This window comes from Cygnus olor, chromosome 3 (genome assembly GCF_009769625.2).
Source record: "Cygnus olor isolate bCygOlo1 chromosome 3, bCygOlo1.pri.v2, whole genome shotgun sequence".
Classification (NCBI taxonomy): domain Eukaryota; kingdom Metazoa; phylum Chordata; class Aves; order Anseriformes; family Anatidae; genus Cygnus; species Cygnus olor.
The window spans coordinates 50,732,752-50,749,612 of record NC_049171.1 but is presented as its reverse complement, the minus strand read 5'-3'; positions in this window follow the sequence as shown (position 1 = coordinate 50,749,612).

Below are 16,861 nucleotides of genomic sequence, written 5' to 3'. Positions count from 1 at the left end.
TACATGCACTCCTTTGTCTGCCACTCAGCCAGACAGCTGTGGAGCTTTCTTTATTACTACTACTATTATTATTGTTATTACTACTATTATTGCAATACTTTTTTCCTTCACAGATCCTATCATGAATTTACTTTTCCTGCAGCAAGACTGCTAATACCAAAAAATGAGGGGATGTACAAGAATGGGAGCATTCGGGAGGACAAACAGGAGCCAAGGAGAGGGAGCCTGCTCTCTGTGTAGCTTCCTGAAACTAATCTTGGTGCTCTGGAAATTACATGAATAGCTAATGTTCTCCATGGCTGCTGAAAGGAGGGGGATGGCATGCAGCTCTTGTCTGACTGCCTCCTGCTCCTGTCATCAGAGGGGGCTCTGGGAGTGAGAGGTCAGGGGGATAATCCTGCACCTGCAGCACACAGAGGGCCGGGTGCCCAACTCCTGGCCAGCCCCGCTGTAATTGATGCTAATTATTACAGAGCCAGCGTGCCCTTCCATGGAGGAGCAGGTGGGAGCCTTTGCTGCACTCGGGACCATTATCCTAATAACAAGCTTACCATTCTCTGCACAGGCTTAGGAGTACAAAGACACAGGCAATACTTTGGGGAGATCCTTAAAAAGATTTCTTGGGCATCTCCTAATATGATGAGGTAAAAGTCCCCAAAAGTGAAAGGGCAGAACAAACCAGTAGATAAAAAAGGTAGTACCTAATGGCCAGCAGCCCCCCCTCCCTCCAGTGAACCTGGTGGATGTTACTTTGGGAGTTTTAGACAGCACTTGATGGTTTCTTTGGAGGTAGAGATTTTGCACCCTGTCAGCTGTGAGAGGAGTCAGGTGTAAGCAGCCACTTCAGGGACCTGGAGGCCTCCCAGGGGGAATCTGTTCTGGAGCTGTCCATCTGTTTGCAAGTTCTGATGTGAAGGGCTGGTCTCAGGAAGGGGCCTGAGAAATAAGACAAGAAAGCACGGGAATCCAGATGCTGATTTGATATTGGATTTTGGCCAAATAAAAAGTCAATAAATGTTAATACTAGAAAGCTTATTTATTTATTATTTACTCCTTCCTCTGTGCTTAAAGGGATTGTTCCCCTCCCATTCCGCAGAATGCCAGGCACCCAGATGGAAGAAGATACGAGCTGCCAGCAGTTTGAATGAGTGAACACTGTCTATACTGAAAGATACATCCCAGGATTTTGCAATCATGTTGGTAGCACTTTAATAAATATCAGAGCATTAAAGTCAAAATCAGAGCTGAACACTGAGGACACAATAACTAAAAATAAACACTTTAAAAGGGCTAAATTACTGTTTTTCAATGTATGGTTTGTGTACTCTGTGTAGTGTGTTAAATGATTGCAAAAATATTAGAACATTGCTCCTCAAAAGCCTACACTTGAGTTCCTGTGTATTCAAATAAACAAAACAAAACAAAACAAAACAAAAAAAAAAAAACAAAAGAGGAAAAATAAAAGAAGAAAACAAACAGTGTAGGCTAATTTTAACAGGCTTGTAAATAAAAGTCTGGAAACGCCATGCAAAATGGGCTGTGGATTTCTCAGAAGCCAATTAGAGAATCTTTTTTAAAACCCTGGAGTAGATGACCTTTTGGATAGGCTTTTCTCATCACTGATACACAAATATGTGATTTATAATGCAATCAGCGGATTGCATTAAAAAGTTAATGCATGCTGCTTGAGGATGTCACATCCTGCATCAGTTGGTATAGATTATATTGACCATTTTATGTAATTTACTGTTATTTTTTTCAGAGCTTGACACTGAGGTGTAGTTAAGCTCCTAATTTAATCATGTGTCTCTTAGCTTTATGGGATCACTGTGCCTAGGGAAGTTGACATGATGATTCATTAAAAAGTCAGTTATACTTTGAAAATTGAAAAAAGAAGATGAAGAAAAAAGAAATATTCTTGAAAGCATTAGGTTAAAAGCAGAAAGGGGAGACATCATTTATGAAAAATCGTAAACCCATTCAGACATCACAAGGATATATTTTCAGATACAGACCTTGGGTTACTCAGGGGTCAACAGTCACAGCCAAGCATCACCTGCTTCTTCAAATCCCTTCTAATGACCCTGGAAGTGTTGGTAGCCTTTGCAGTTTTAAAAACAAACCCAGATCCATTAGGTCTGCAGAAGTCATGAATTTAGCTTAAGAATCATAGCAATAAAAAAATAAATGGCAATAAAAAAGCAAGCAAACAAACAAACAAAACCCCATACAAAACAACAACAACAAACAAGCAAAACAACAACAACAACAAAAACAAGCCCCAAATCATTGTCTGGGCTTCTTCTTATTTACATTTTTAGTACTTGAACCTTAAAGACTTGATTTTCCCTGTAGCCAGAGAATTAAAAAAAAAAAAAAAATTTCTTGACAAAATATTTTTTGAATAAAATTTTCAAGAATCACAGAGTTCCAGGAAGTGGAAAATCTCATCTCCCACAGCATTTTTGAAATACAGCAAAATTGACTTCAATTTTTAGTGCCATCATACCTGGAGTATCCAGACAAAAGATTTAAGTCATTAAGATATAGGAAAGAAAAAAATAGATAAATACCTGTAATAACTGACTCAATTATTATGTTGGATAGTTTGTGCTGTATCACAATAATTTATTAGAAGTTTTGCTAGGAAATGAACCTACAGAATGGGTATGGTTCTTGTCTTTTGCATCTCATCAACTTGGAGGTGATGAAGTGATTTTAGGTGGTCTGGCTCAGCCTATTGAACCTTGCAGACCACATTTTTTCCAAGAAGATTTAAATACTTAAGCCTGCTGGGAGAGGAGCAGTGAAGTTTCAGACAGATATGTGCTCTCTTGTAAGAAGGTTGGCTTCCTAAATGGCTCTGCAAGTTGTGAGTAGATAAGAGGATACTCTGGGCAGGAGCTTCAGCTGCAGTTCAATGCCACAACTTTTCCCCATTCTGTGTCCTCAAATCCCACTCTCTGCCCTCAAATTCCAGGAAAAAACAAACAAACAAACAAACAAACAAACAATGTTTGGTGGTCCCTGTATAAGGCTGACAGTCTGAAACTGTCTTGTGGCTGGCAGAGGAAGAAAGACATGGGCTTATCTGTAAGAGAAAGTGGAATAGACACCAGATGTGTGATACCCACATGGACATACACATTGAGAAAGCTTTAACAGGCCTGTTGGGATGTCTGTACAAAGAGACCCACTTCATAATCATGTCATGGAATTAGATGATCTTTAAGGTCCCTTCCAACTAAAACCATTCTATGATTCTATCATTCTCTGTCTGGTCTGCCAAGAAGAGAGCAGTAGCCAATTCCCCAACACTCAGAGCTGGGAAAATTGCATCAGCCCACTCAAGGAGGCAAGCTTGAGATCTTGAGGATACTGCCTTTGAACAGATACAGAATAGAATTAACCTTGTAATGTCCATGGAGGTAGGAGGGTTAACCAGAGAGTGCTGAGAAATAATATTCCTCTCCTTGAAAGCATCCCTGAGAAACTAATAACTAGAATACGCAGTTCCTTAGAACTGTACTATAAGCTGCAAAGCTTCTTGTTTCATGGTCTCATTGTTTGCCCTTCACTACCAATGTAGGCAGGACATAATGTAAATGAAAAGGTAGTCACTAGACAAGCAAATTAGAATAGTGGTAGCATCAAAGTTGTTCACTGCAGTGGTATAATTGTCTGAAAATCATAATGCTTTGCAAAGAGCTAATATTTGTATTCATTCTAGATACTGAGGAACAATTTTCTGATGAGAATGCCAACCATGTGGTGCTATTTTTCACACATTCCCTCACTAGCCTAATTAAAATAAGAGACTATAAAAATTGGCAGAGGTGGCAAGTTATCTGCATTTCCTTTCCCATTTTTCATGAAGATTCTTGTCTAAATAAGACTAATTCTATTTGTTTTAAAGGAAATCGTATTTTCAGGTGCTCCATATTCTTATGCGTACATTGATAGAGAGTAAAACATTGACTAGAGAAAGAAATCAAAATTAAAAAAAGCTCACAAATGGAGACACACAAGAAAAAAAAAAAAAAAAGGATGACCATTTATGTGGTTATGTCTGTTGCACCTACAACATGATATCTTTCAGAGTTTCCTGCCATAACATACTGTTGATATGCCTGTCTTACTCACAGAAATGGACTCGGTGTGGCTTTGATTTTTTCAAGACTATTTGCAAAGACTCTTTATAAAGCTTCATGAACTCTCCTGCATTCTTTTTCAGGCAGAAAATAGACAGTTGTTATCAGTGTATGGTCTAGGAAATGCTCAGCTGCTATCTTTTGTCCATTTAATTGCCATTATACAACTGTGAAAAAAAAATATATAAAAAAAATCGTGTTCTTTGTGAAAAGCCAAGGAAATATGTTTGAGAAAGGCTTGCCATACAGACAAAGAGTTGGCATATTGCTTCAAATTTCCATGGATTCTTATGTGCTGGCAGGCAATTTTCACAGGGATAAAAATTCTTTGATCTTAGTGAATGACTCCCTTCTATTTTCAATAATGCAATAAACCATTTTCTTTTCTGCCAAAGGTATTTTTATAGAGATGTTTTGTTCAATTTTCTGTTATCAAAATACTAACAATTAGTCATGAAGTCATATTGACCAAAGATCAGAGAGGCTTTAATCAAACAACAACAACAAAATAATGAAGCACATAGAGTTTTAAGATACATTTCTAACAAAAAATGTGACAAAGAACATTTTTGTGAGCTTGGGATTGGTTATGAACTGGAATTCACCTTATCTTTGCCAAATTTTGAAAATATTTCAGCAATCTGATGTTAACGTTTAAATAAATTTGTTGGACAGTTTCCATGGGAATGTCTGGTCTGAAGCAGTCATTATCAGTTCTAACTGACTTTTGTGTTGAGATAATTAACCACATTTAAATTCAAACTTTAAAGCAAATTTTCACATCTTAAGTACCAACCTCCACCAGTTCTGCAGCAATACTATTGCAAAAAAAAAAATTTGTTGGTGAGAAGAGATGTTTTTTGTGCCAATCTGCACAGATTCAGTTCACAGTCTCTGCAGACTTTTTGACTTAGGTAGTCAGTAAATGGAAGGTCTAGATTGTTCTAATTTTTTATTTCTTCTTGCAACAGTTTTATTCAGTCATCCTTGTTCCTGAACAGATACAGCAAACACCATGAATGCTATTGCACTGATTGCTGTATTTCTGGCTTCTGAATACAGCATAATCTATTAACTTGTTTAAAACACTGAGAAACAGCTCTAACAATTTTGGGACTGCTTTGAAGACCATTAGTTGCAAATTATTAAATGCACATTGTTAATAATGGATAAGACTGAGAACTAATGCAGTAGGCATTATTCCCATTGAAGATAATGGCTCTTTGCCAAATGAGTTTGCAGTAATGGTGCCAATTGTGAAATCTACTGGGCATAAACTGAAATAAATGGGAATGGTTCTTCAATATATTCATTAATTATTCTCTTAACTACATTTTAAAAGTGCATCTGGACACTGGACAAAGTCTTCAGAATCCAAATGAGCCAAAGACAAGCTCTCTTCACAGCACAACAGGGGAATTCAACCAAATGCATTTATTATACTCTGAAATCACAGCTGACTTCTAGGAGTGCCAAAAAAAGAGGTTTACACAAACTGCTCATAATTTTTTAAGCACTGATTACAGCTGAAGTGCTATTTTTCTGTGTGAACAGAATTTGTTATTCAAGTGCCATGTCATAGAATATAAACTTTACATAAGTCCAGAGACTTGGATGTTATTTCAAATGTACTTATAGAAGGAAAAAAAAAGGGGGGGGGGGGGGGACAACGACAACAACAACAACGACAACAACAAAACACCTATTTAATGCTCTATTTTGCCTCCATTACCCTGCTTTCATACCTGTATTCCTTCACAGAGACAATGAAAGAGACAGTATAAAATAAAAATCTCAGTTCCATCTAAGGCAGATTTGTTCAAATCATTTTCTGCATTTGCTCAGGTAGTTTCTTGCAAAAAATCAGGCTTCTACCAGGATTATATCAGTCTAAATAAGTAAATTACAGAATTGTGTAAGAATTTCCTGTCACTTTGCTCATATATTCTAGGTTTAATTACAAGCAAGAAGCATGTTGTGGGGTGCAATGTATAAATATCAGTGTCATTTCTTCCTAGTCCCATTTTTAAGTAGGGAGAAGATATCCCCCATCAAAATTTCATTGTTATTATTTTGTCTCCTGTTCATCCCATTTTTGTTGTTGTTGTTGTTGTTGTTGTTGTGTTGACGTACCTTTTGTTCAGGAATTGTTCTCTTCACAAACTGCAGAAGAGAGTTAATCATATGCCATACTCCAGTGATGATACAGTCCTCAGTAAATTTCATGTCACAGTGTTTCACTAAGGCGTTGCTTTCTCCTTTGCTATTTGGCCCCGGGGGGAACAGATTAGAGGGTACAACGCAAGCCTCAGAGTGTAGGCTAGGGGATGTTAACAAGGAGATTAAGGGAGTACTTGGCAGCAGTTCCAAAATTGCTGATTTATCTCTGAAAAATTAAGCGCCTAGAATAAAGACTGCAAACTCTTCAGCTTAGAAGACCTGGACCAAAACACTCGTGTTCCAAATGGTTAGAAGCTGAGCAGTGTCCTGGGCTCAGAAATGTTCATACTTCAAGCTTGCCAGTTTGAATGGCAAGTATGTCAAATGGGAAGGATGCCAAATAAGAACCTTATTCTGTGAAATTACATCTCCTGTCACCTGGGGAACATGACAGAATTCCACATCTAGAGGGTCTCTCACCCTGGAGAGTAATATTTGTCTTACAGATTTCTTATTGTTTTGACTGTGGTAGCACACCCGTACTAAAATATATGTTACCCAACTAACACTTGCTAAAATAGCTGTAGCATCAAATCATTAAACCCTCTGGTATCCTAGTTTTGCCAAAGGTTCATGTTTATTTGAAGTGAAGAGTTGACATCTTTAACTCAATGTATGTGTGCAAAAAAGCTCTTGCAGAAACTGAAAGGCAACATATTTCACGCGTACTTGCTTCTGCTAGTACTTTTAATGAAATAACTTTTTAAAGAAATAATGTGTCCCTTCTGGTAAAAATATGTGGTGCAGTAGAAATAAATGTATGTAATGAAGTGCTAAAATAGTCTTAAACTTTTCTAAAAGTTTGAGAAACTCAGAGGTCAAGACAACATCCAGTCTTCTGATTCCCAGCTTGAAATACAGTGTTTGTGAAAACTCTTCTTCTTTTTATTTATTTATTTTTATTTTTGGCCATGTTTTCCTATTGACTTTGCTGTAACTTTCATATGGAAACAATTGTAATCTCAAAAACACACACTTCCTTGGATGTTTTCAGTCTCTTCCTTTCTTTTAAGATCACTTGGCTGCATAGCTCCCATCCCAAAGAGGTAGGTGTTCTCCATCCACCAACCCAAAGCCAAAAAAAAAAAAAAAAAAAAAAAAAGAGAGAAAGATAAGACATCTTCTGTCCCTGCCCTTCTCACCTCTTGCCCTACCTCTTGCACATGCACACACAAACAATCATAATTTGCAGCAATAGATGGAAAACTTTTCTGAAGGTCTAGCCCCTGGTCCTAATAAACCCTGGGAATTTACAAAATACCAGTGCTGAGCTGGTAGGGAAGAAGAGTTGCTGACAGGTACCAAAGCTTCCTAAAGCAAAATGGCAAAGGAAGAAAGCAGTTACTTTTATTTACCTGTCCTGACTCTCGCCTTTGCAACGTCTGTGTATTCTGTGAGTTTGAAAGGTACTGTGTAATGATGACTCCAATCAACAAAGGGCTTCCTGACTCCCTACACACCCCTTTTTATGATAAATTTGATTAGAATTCCACTGATGAAAACTTAGAGAACTACTGTGAAGACATACAAATGTAAAATCTCAGTTTATTGCAACAAGAAGAAACTCAGATAATGGTTTTGGCTTTGAAACTATAGGCATGAAGTTTTGTTGGGGATATCAAGTCATTTGAGAGAGAGAAAAATATGTTTGCTTAATCTAAATACAGCTAGTTCTCTTTAGTCACAGAAACTACATATTTTCTGCAAAATACTCAGTCTACCAGTGGTACATATTCTTCTGGTTTATATATTCTGCATCAGGAGACAAGTAAAACAGATTAAATGATACACAGGAATGCAGTTTCTCTTTTAGTAGAATGACATATAAACAACAACAACAACTTTTGTTGTCACTTTGGGCTGGGATAAAAGTATTTCTCATCTAGGTTCATAGCTTGTATTCTGAATCAGAGAATATTTTTTAGTCAGCCCACTTTCTATAGTCATGGCTGACCCCTTTCTCCTGCCCTTACTGTTCATTACATCTTCTTTACCCAGAACTTGTTTGGTCAGTTAGGCTTCCTGTGTGGCTTCATGGCTCCATCTTGCATTTTATTTCAGCGATTTGTAATTCCTCCAAAATCTAAGACATATTAGTGCCTTCTCCTAGCTCCAGTTTTACTATGCATTTGAGAGAACTGTTATTAGATAAAACATTTCTCCGTTGTATGTCTTGGATACACACACACACACAAAAAATAAAAAATAAAATAAATAAATAAAAATATTAGTGGCTACACATATTACCATGACACAGCATTGCTCTTAATAACAGCTTCATAATTTCAACCATAAATAAAAGTTGAACTTTGGAAAATTCTTTAAAACCTTGCCTGTGAATTGTTCTATGTTGTTATTGATTATTCTGCATTTTAGCAGAATTATAAGGGTCTGATTAATGGGACCTCATACACATCTTCCATCCCAAAATGATGAATACTGAAATACCAATTTCGTCTCAAAAAGGTTTCTTGCGATTTCAAGGCAAAGCTTTTAATTAAGCAGAGACAAAGCCCCAAATTCTAGGTTGGATCATATATCCACTTCTAATTTCAACTTACTAAGATATAATTTTCTTGAAAATGGTAAACTTAAATACCTAGCTATGTATTTAATAATGTATAACTGATAGAGCTTCTTAAATGTATGGAAACAGTAAGTTGCTTTGTCATAGCATATAAGAATACTATATTCTGGCAATTAGAACACCTATCAGTGCAAGATGAGCTAATTTTCTGAAAACTACTTATGATTTGAACTGTAGAAGTATCTTGAAAATGCAGAATAAACAAAATTGAACTAATCAACTTAGATCTATACACTATATTCTACTGAGAAATAGTTAATTTATGCTACAGACAAAAATAGATTGCATTTGTTCATTTACTGTGCAAAGTTTAGCTTTGAATGACAACATCTAGGGTTCTGTTACTATCTCAGATTCAGCAAGCTCTGTTTTTCCCACTCTCATGCTTCTTTTATTCTTTTTGCCAGATCTTGTTGAAGAACAGGCCTGTGTGAAAGTCAGGATAAATTTTCATTCTCCGGGTCTCCGTGTTTGAGGAACTCCACATACATCAGCGGAAAAAGGAACCAAACCAAGCCACACACCCACACACCCAACCTAACAAGCAAACACACAAAAGAATTATTTTGATGGTTATGTGTACAGATCTTGAAACCAGACATCAAATACATGGAAGTTTCTTCAGGTAAATGGAAAGGAAAATTCTTGAATCATAATTAGTCCTTGATCTATTCATGCTGTAGTCAGATTTAATGGAAATTTTAAATGTGGACTTTTGTTCCTAGGAAAGATAAATGGGACTGATCTGCAAAAAGTTAAGCAAATGCTTAGAAAAGATCTTTACAGGTGCTAAAACTTTAAATCCTGCTAGTTTTTTTTTTTTTTTTTAATGAAGATCACATGCAAAATAGTTTTAGAATTTACTAAGTGCTAGAGGAACATAATCATTCTCTAAAATAATGCCTTTTATGGGTTCCAGTTATGTCTGGAGACATAAAAAAGAGGCAGTGTTAATTTGGACCAGATCATCATTCTAGTAAATAAATGCAATCTTCATTACACTTCATTACAAGGCATTCTAAGCCCATTTTTGTTTGTTTGTTTGATTTTGTTTGTTTGTTTCTTTTCAGTTATAAGACATCTGTGCAGTTTTTCTAATATACCAATATGATGCTTTATTCTCTCACATATTGTATACTAAAAAACATCAGTTCTTGCCAAAGGACCAACAGTGATAACAGTGATGTAGCACAAACTTGAGGATTTGAAACAATCTTACATTAAGAAGTCAATGACTGATATTATAACACAGCAGTCATACATTAGAATGAACTATGAACTATGTTAGGGTACAATGTAATGATACTGAAGTAACAGCAGCTTGCTTTGAACTGCAGCTTTGTGATTTGTATCGGCTGGCTTTAAAATCATATCAGTGTAACCTTGGTATTGTCAGTCATTTATACAGGTTGAGTGGAGCACTCTTACTTGATTTCACTTGTGAAAATTCAAGAACAACATAAGAAAAAATCACCATCATCCACATTTATGCCACTCCCAACAGTAAAATAAAAGCTCAGGAAGTGAACACCAAAGTTTGCTTGCATTGCAAACACAAATTACTCCAAGAACTACCCAGAACAGAGCAGGCTGTAAAGCTCTGGAAAAGACAATAGCATACCACCAAAGAAGAATAAAAGGAGAGGATTAATGTTCAAAGTAAAATAAACCAGTGCATTTGTAAATAGACAATTGGGACAAAGCAAGATATAGAGGTTTTCAAATGTACTGTTGCTTCTGCAAAATCTAGATTCTTAAATTTTATAGCCTTTCCATAGCTCTTATTTTATTAAAAAAAAAAAATATTTTCAAAAATATTATTTATTTTATTTTATTTTCAAAATATTTAACATTTTGGAAGAAAAATACAATTTTTCATAGCCACTATATTATTTCTTGATTTTATGTAGAAGCTATTCATGGAACATACATATTAGCATAATAAACAGAATTATGTGCATATGGAGAATTTCTTAATTTTCTTCTGATGTCATTAACAGTCTTTTTCCAAACGAGGAATAAATTTTTGTTCAACAGTGAACTCTACTTTCTTTTAAATCTCACTCACCCTGACTTTTAAAGTCATCATCATCAATACAAAATGTGAGCTCTTTCCATAGGACACAGTGGACCTTCCAGGTAAGCATACACATTTTATGCTATTTGCTATTGCATTTCTAGAAGTCTAAATGCCACCTCAGTTTTGAAACTGCATGAGCAGCAGCCTCAGACCTAGCTGATTGATACACTGCAGCTTCCTCAGGCAAACCCTTGCTGAGATAGTTTACTCCAGTAAAAAAGGCAAACCTGCTAAAGGAAAGTTTCTGCTACCGTAACTGCATCTTTATTAGTGTTTCTGTTGACACAGAAATATTTCACACATTTTAATTACGGGCATGAGTAAATATTCACCAGGACATAGATCTCATCCTTCAGAAAAGTGTTTTCCCACAAAAGCACTGCATGAGGTGGAATGACTGCCACTTACTGAAGAAGGATTTGTAATAAAGGTGGGAGCAAGAAGAACCCCACATAAGGTCCATCTTTACAAAGTCTGGCAAAGTTGTGGACTGGCAGATATTACTTTTGCTAGAAGAGAAGATAAAGATGGGAACCAGTGTGTTTTGTCATTGTAGAGTTTTCCTGAGTTAACTCCATTCAAATTAGGGACCTGATTCACAATTGCAGAGAATGATTTATGCTAACTGAAAGCTGTCCAGCTGGGTTGTGCCTGCCCACTTGGAGGTTAATATGGCAAATGGGGGAGACTGATACATCACCTATTCAGATGAATACTGTCACGGGGCTTAGCACAGAAGTGGCATGTATGGTCCTAAGTCATGATCATTCACCACTGCAACTGCAGCCCCAGCAACTGTAAATAAGAGCCCTGTGTTTATCTCAAGGGAGAGATATCCAACTTCAAAAGGCTACTGCTGCTGGGAAACATATCCTAATATGGAATAAAGGGAGAACAGGTACCCACCAAGATGAGGAGAATCATTAGCCATTCATCTGTACCTTGACAAGCCAACAAATTCAAGTTTAAAGCCTCACTGAGTTTGATCTCCAAAATGTTACGAACAGGACTCAGATGCGTTGAAACACTTTATTTCTGGCTATCATTAGCACTTCCTTACCCAGAGAAAACTCTGATGTCTCTACTGGGCTTCTGGTGATGCAAAAGTTATTAAAAACATGCACCAATTTTCAAAATGTTTATGTTCTGCTCTGTCTTCTTAAGAATCCAATAAAACAAACCAGAATTATTTAGAATTCAGCAGTCAGATTAAGATAATAAAAGTTTTCAAAAATCTTAATCTCCAGTGAATTTTTCTATTGTAATTACTTTACACTCAAGCATAATGTATATAAAGCATTTCACTATTATTTTTACCCTGTAAAACATGAAAAAAATCACACACAAGGTTTTAGTTTTACAAGAATCTTTTTTTTTCCAGATTCTAATGTCTGATTAAAAGACCATCAAGATTTTTGCTTAATTACAATAGTAGATTTTCATAAATGAAGAGGACCTCAAAATAGATTAATGTTATTAGCAAAAACCCTTACTGTTCTGTCGAAGAATACCATTCTACATAATTTTCAAGGGAGCATCTCTGCAAATGCAAACAAATGTCATATCAATATATATGTCAATTCTGTCATTAAGGAAAATAATGGCAACTAAAATAATTAATTTCCACTAATAAGCATTAAATTTCAAATTTTAGAACTAAATATAATATAGTTTGACAGACTGCATATGCATTTATGTGTACATATGCATAGAGAGTAAGTCATCAAAACATGATTAAGAGTTAAAACTGTTGCATTAATGTAGAAATACTGGATTTCTCACCAAAACTGACTGAGTTTCAATTGAGCATGTCCTGACTATAGATGTACTTGATCTTGTATGTCTGGTATTGCGCTGCATTCCTCTAAACTTATTAAGTTAGCAGCATTGTGTTAGAAATTATCATTTGTTTATGCAGATGAGAGACATACGTGACTTCAGAAACTTCCCAGTTCACTAAGCATACTGCAGAATGATTGAAATTGTACTCCCAAGTTATTAGGATACCCGAAGGGAATTCACCCCTCAAGTTAATTCAAGGATGTAAAGGGGATCTAATGGTAACTCGGAGTCTAGCACTGGATTTTCTATATTTTACAGTAACAGTCTCTGCTGTTTCTCCTTTTTTTTTCAGAATCTTTTGCAATGCACATTTTTCTCCTACGATTTTTCAGGTCACTAGAATAATGAAATCAACATCAAAGCAAATGACAGGAAATTACAATGATCAGTTTTGCACCACATCAACCTGACAACATTATTTCATGCTTTTTCTTATCCTATTGGGTACTTATGCCCTCTCCATTTGACTGAGATGCAATTTCTCTTGGATCTTTTTTATTATTTTCAAGCTTTATCTAGCAAATGGTTTTCTAAGATTCAGTAAGACTTGTCATGGAGGTAAAAATTTATGCTGCAGATCTGCAACTGGAGTAAATCAGCATACCTGATAACTGAGGACCTGTGTTAAAGGTGATGTTGGTTCCCAGACTGTCCATGGACAGTGGGGCAAATGTTGCATTGTGGAGAATAACCATTCCTTGGCCAAACTTCCACTAGCTGAAAATTTGCCAATGTCTCTTAAAACCCCTAGAAAGTTTCTAACCTACCATCCTTAACGCAAATGTTTAACAATAAAAACACTAACTGAGGGTGTCAATATTTTAATGTCAGTTGTAAACAATTCTATTGGAAACCTATTTTCAAGATTTGAGGAAACTTTTTAATACATGCAGAATGAATTTATCTAGAAATGTGAGCACAGATTGTTTGGCAGTCTAGCTATTTTTTCCAGGCTTTTGAAACCCATGAAAAACATATGGATAGCAAAGCTACAGTGTAATGTCCTCTGGAAAAATTAAATAAATAACTAAATACATAAATAAAAAATAAAACAAAAAGAATCTTTCAAATCCTGTGAAGCTACTTAATTTTGGTATTATTTCTAGCTACTATGTTTGACGTCTGCTGGAAAATACATGGCTGACTAATGCCATGAATCATTGGTGTTCCACTAACCTAAATCACACTGGATTTGTTCTATTTACAGTCTCTAGCAAAGTTGTTATGAGGTGTTTGGAGGCTTTTAAACTCCATAGGTTCCTAAGTAAAATACACATTGTGGTTTTACCCTTAGTTTTTTCTTACTTTTTTTTTTTTTTTTTTTAATTCAGCTTCCATTCAAGGGCAAATTGCTGGAGCTTTCAGACTGTTATGAGTAAGGCAGATAATTTGCCTCAGCTATAAAAGACTCCTTGTAGTTAGGAGAACAGTGTGGAGAGGTGCTGGGCATGTCCTCTGACAGTCCATCAGAGGTGATGGGCTTACCAAAAGGCTGTGGGCTACAGCCCCACAGCTCCTCACCTCTGCAGTTAATTTGCCTGTGGAGTTTGTTACTTCCAACAGAGCTATTAGCAGCTTTATGCTTCTAACACTCAGCCTCATAACTATGACCTCTTCACTTCTGCCTATTTCACTAAGACCAATCCTTTCTTTGAGGCCGTCAGTGTGCCCTCAGACCTCATTCAGTTTTGGAGATCAGCAGGCCCTACCTTCTTCCTTCTTGACTGGTAATTAGCTAAACTATGGGCTTTTCAAAAGGAAGGAGGCCCATATTTATCCAAAATTTCACACCTTTAGGAAAATATGTTGTTCTTGTCGAAAAACATCAATTTCACTGAAAAAGTCTGAGGACATTACAATACTGCAGTAAGCAAAATTTAAAAGAGTATTGTGTTTTAAACACAATAGAGCAGAGTTTTAAACACAGAGAGCACATTGATGGGGTTTTCTTTCTGCAGTCTGCGTTTACTCAGCACTCCTCCGAACTATCCCACTCCAACTCATGCATTCTCTGAAGTCAGAACATTTATGTTTGTCACTCCACTCTGCTCACTTTGTGCTGCAGCAGCAACTAAGATGCAAGTAGACAAACTCATGTCTGACATTTCAGTGTTGTCCATCATTTCCCCAGGATTATTGTCTATTAATTCCCTGTAGGTTTTTATGTGCCAAAAATTGCTATTCAATTTGAAGCTTTAATTTGCACACCCCTGGACAGCTATTAAATTCTTATCTTTCACTCCTGACATAAATCTATTGTCTTGTTTGTGTTTCAAGAGTAAAATATGAGCAGACACTAACATCTCTCTATTATTTCAAGAGTGATCCCAGCTAGAGTTAGGAAAATACATTATTCCTGCTGTTCTTTAATGCAGTATTAGAATGATTACAAAATTACAGATGTGAAATTACTTGAAATGTTGCCTACCAGTTTTTGATGTGCAACTGTTTAGGGAATTTTCAGGAAAAACAAAACAAAAAAGACTGCACAAAGAAGAAAATGGTCAGGAAATTGCATTTACGATTCTTATAACTATTCAGAATCTGTGATTTTAGAGCAATAAAACAGATTTTTTTTTTTTTTTTAATTCAGTAATGTAGTGTCTAGTCTATTCTGTTTTATTCCATGTTTACTGTCACAATATTTTAGAATATTTCAGCAATACATGTAGGGACAAATCTCACATCAATCACCTATGTTTTCTGCTTTCTAAACTTATGTTTTAGTATCCTAAACATAAATTATATGCCAGGTGTGGGATTTGGAGGGGTTGCACAAAGGATTCTGTCAGATTTTCCAAACTCAAGTCTAACAGTTTATCTTAATCTTCAAGGTTTTAATAAAAATATGAAATTATGACCCCAGTTCATGCTTTGAAACAATTCCATTAATATCAGTGGAGCTCCGTTGGGAATGCATTTCATTTTGTTGTTTTTCATACATCCACTCATCTGGTTTCGAATATGCAGTTTATTATTTTGTGTTCTTTGAGGGAAGAGATTAAAAAGTGAAGGAAAGAAAAGTAAAAAGAAAAGTAGTGGAAAAATGAGATCTCCCTCCTTACATCCGCTGGCGTTCACACCTTATAAATGCTTTTCCATTGCAACTATTTACCAAAACCACATCCAACTGTGAGACTCTTACCAGTTTTCCAGATATAACTGGTTTTTGTTTGTTTGTCTCGTGCCATTGCCCAGTTGCTGTGCTTCCCCCAGGGTTAAATATTTAACCCTTCTCCTGTATTTGGCTCACCAACATTGTTTTCAAAGGTTGTAAATGTAACAATCAGGCTTGTGGGCTTCAAGCAGAAGCATTTGCCATGGAGCAATACACCAGACTGGAATTCAACACCTGCTGCATCTTTTTGCCTTTCTCAGGCTTGATGCAAAAAATCTTGTAGGGGCATTGCAATAACTTTGCAAAAATTAGCTGTATTTAAGCTTTGTTTGTGTTAGAGTGCAAGAGAAAAAAAAAAAAAAGTATTTCTGAAGTACTAAGTGCAACAATTTCCTTCTCTTGGACTTGTGCTCTGGGATATTTCCTATTTCTATGAAAATGACACAGTATCATTGAAATCAGAAAAAGTGTGCTCATCCCCCCAGTTTTGCAATTCATCTGCACAGGCAAAGAGCAATTCTCTACTAAACAGGAACAACCAGCTTGTTTCAAAACTCATCCTTCCCAAAAATGAGAAAGCTTCAGTTAATAGAAATATTTTCATTGTGGGGTTTTGTCCTTGTGATTAATGCAGATGCACAGGAAGATGGAGACAGATACAGATTTCAACGGCAGGCTGCAACAGCTGGTTTAGTGTGTCAATAGCAATGTTTCGTAGCCCTGATAGCCTGATATCTGTTGGTATAATGAAAGATGTTGCTCTTCCTTGCAAGCATTGCATTGCTTTATACAGCAACAAGCTCCAGCACAGAATTTAAATGGTTCCAGTCTCACGAGTTTTCCAGGCTAGACGTATGTTGGCT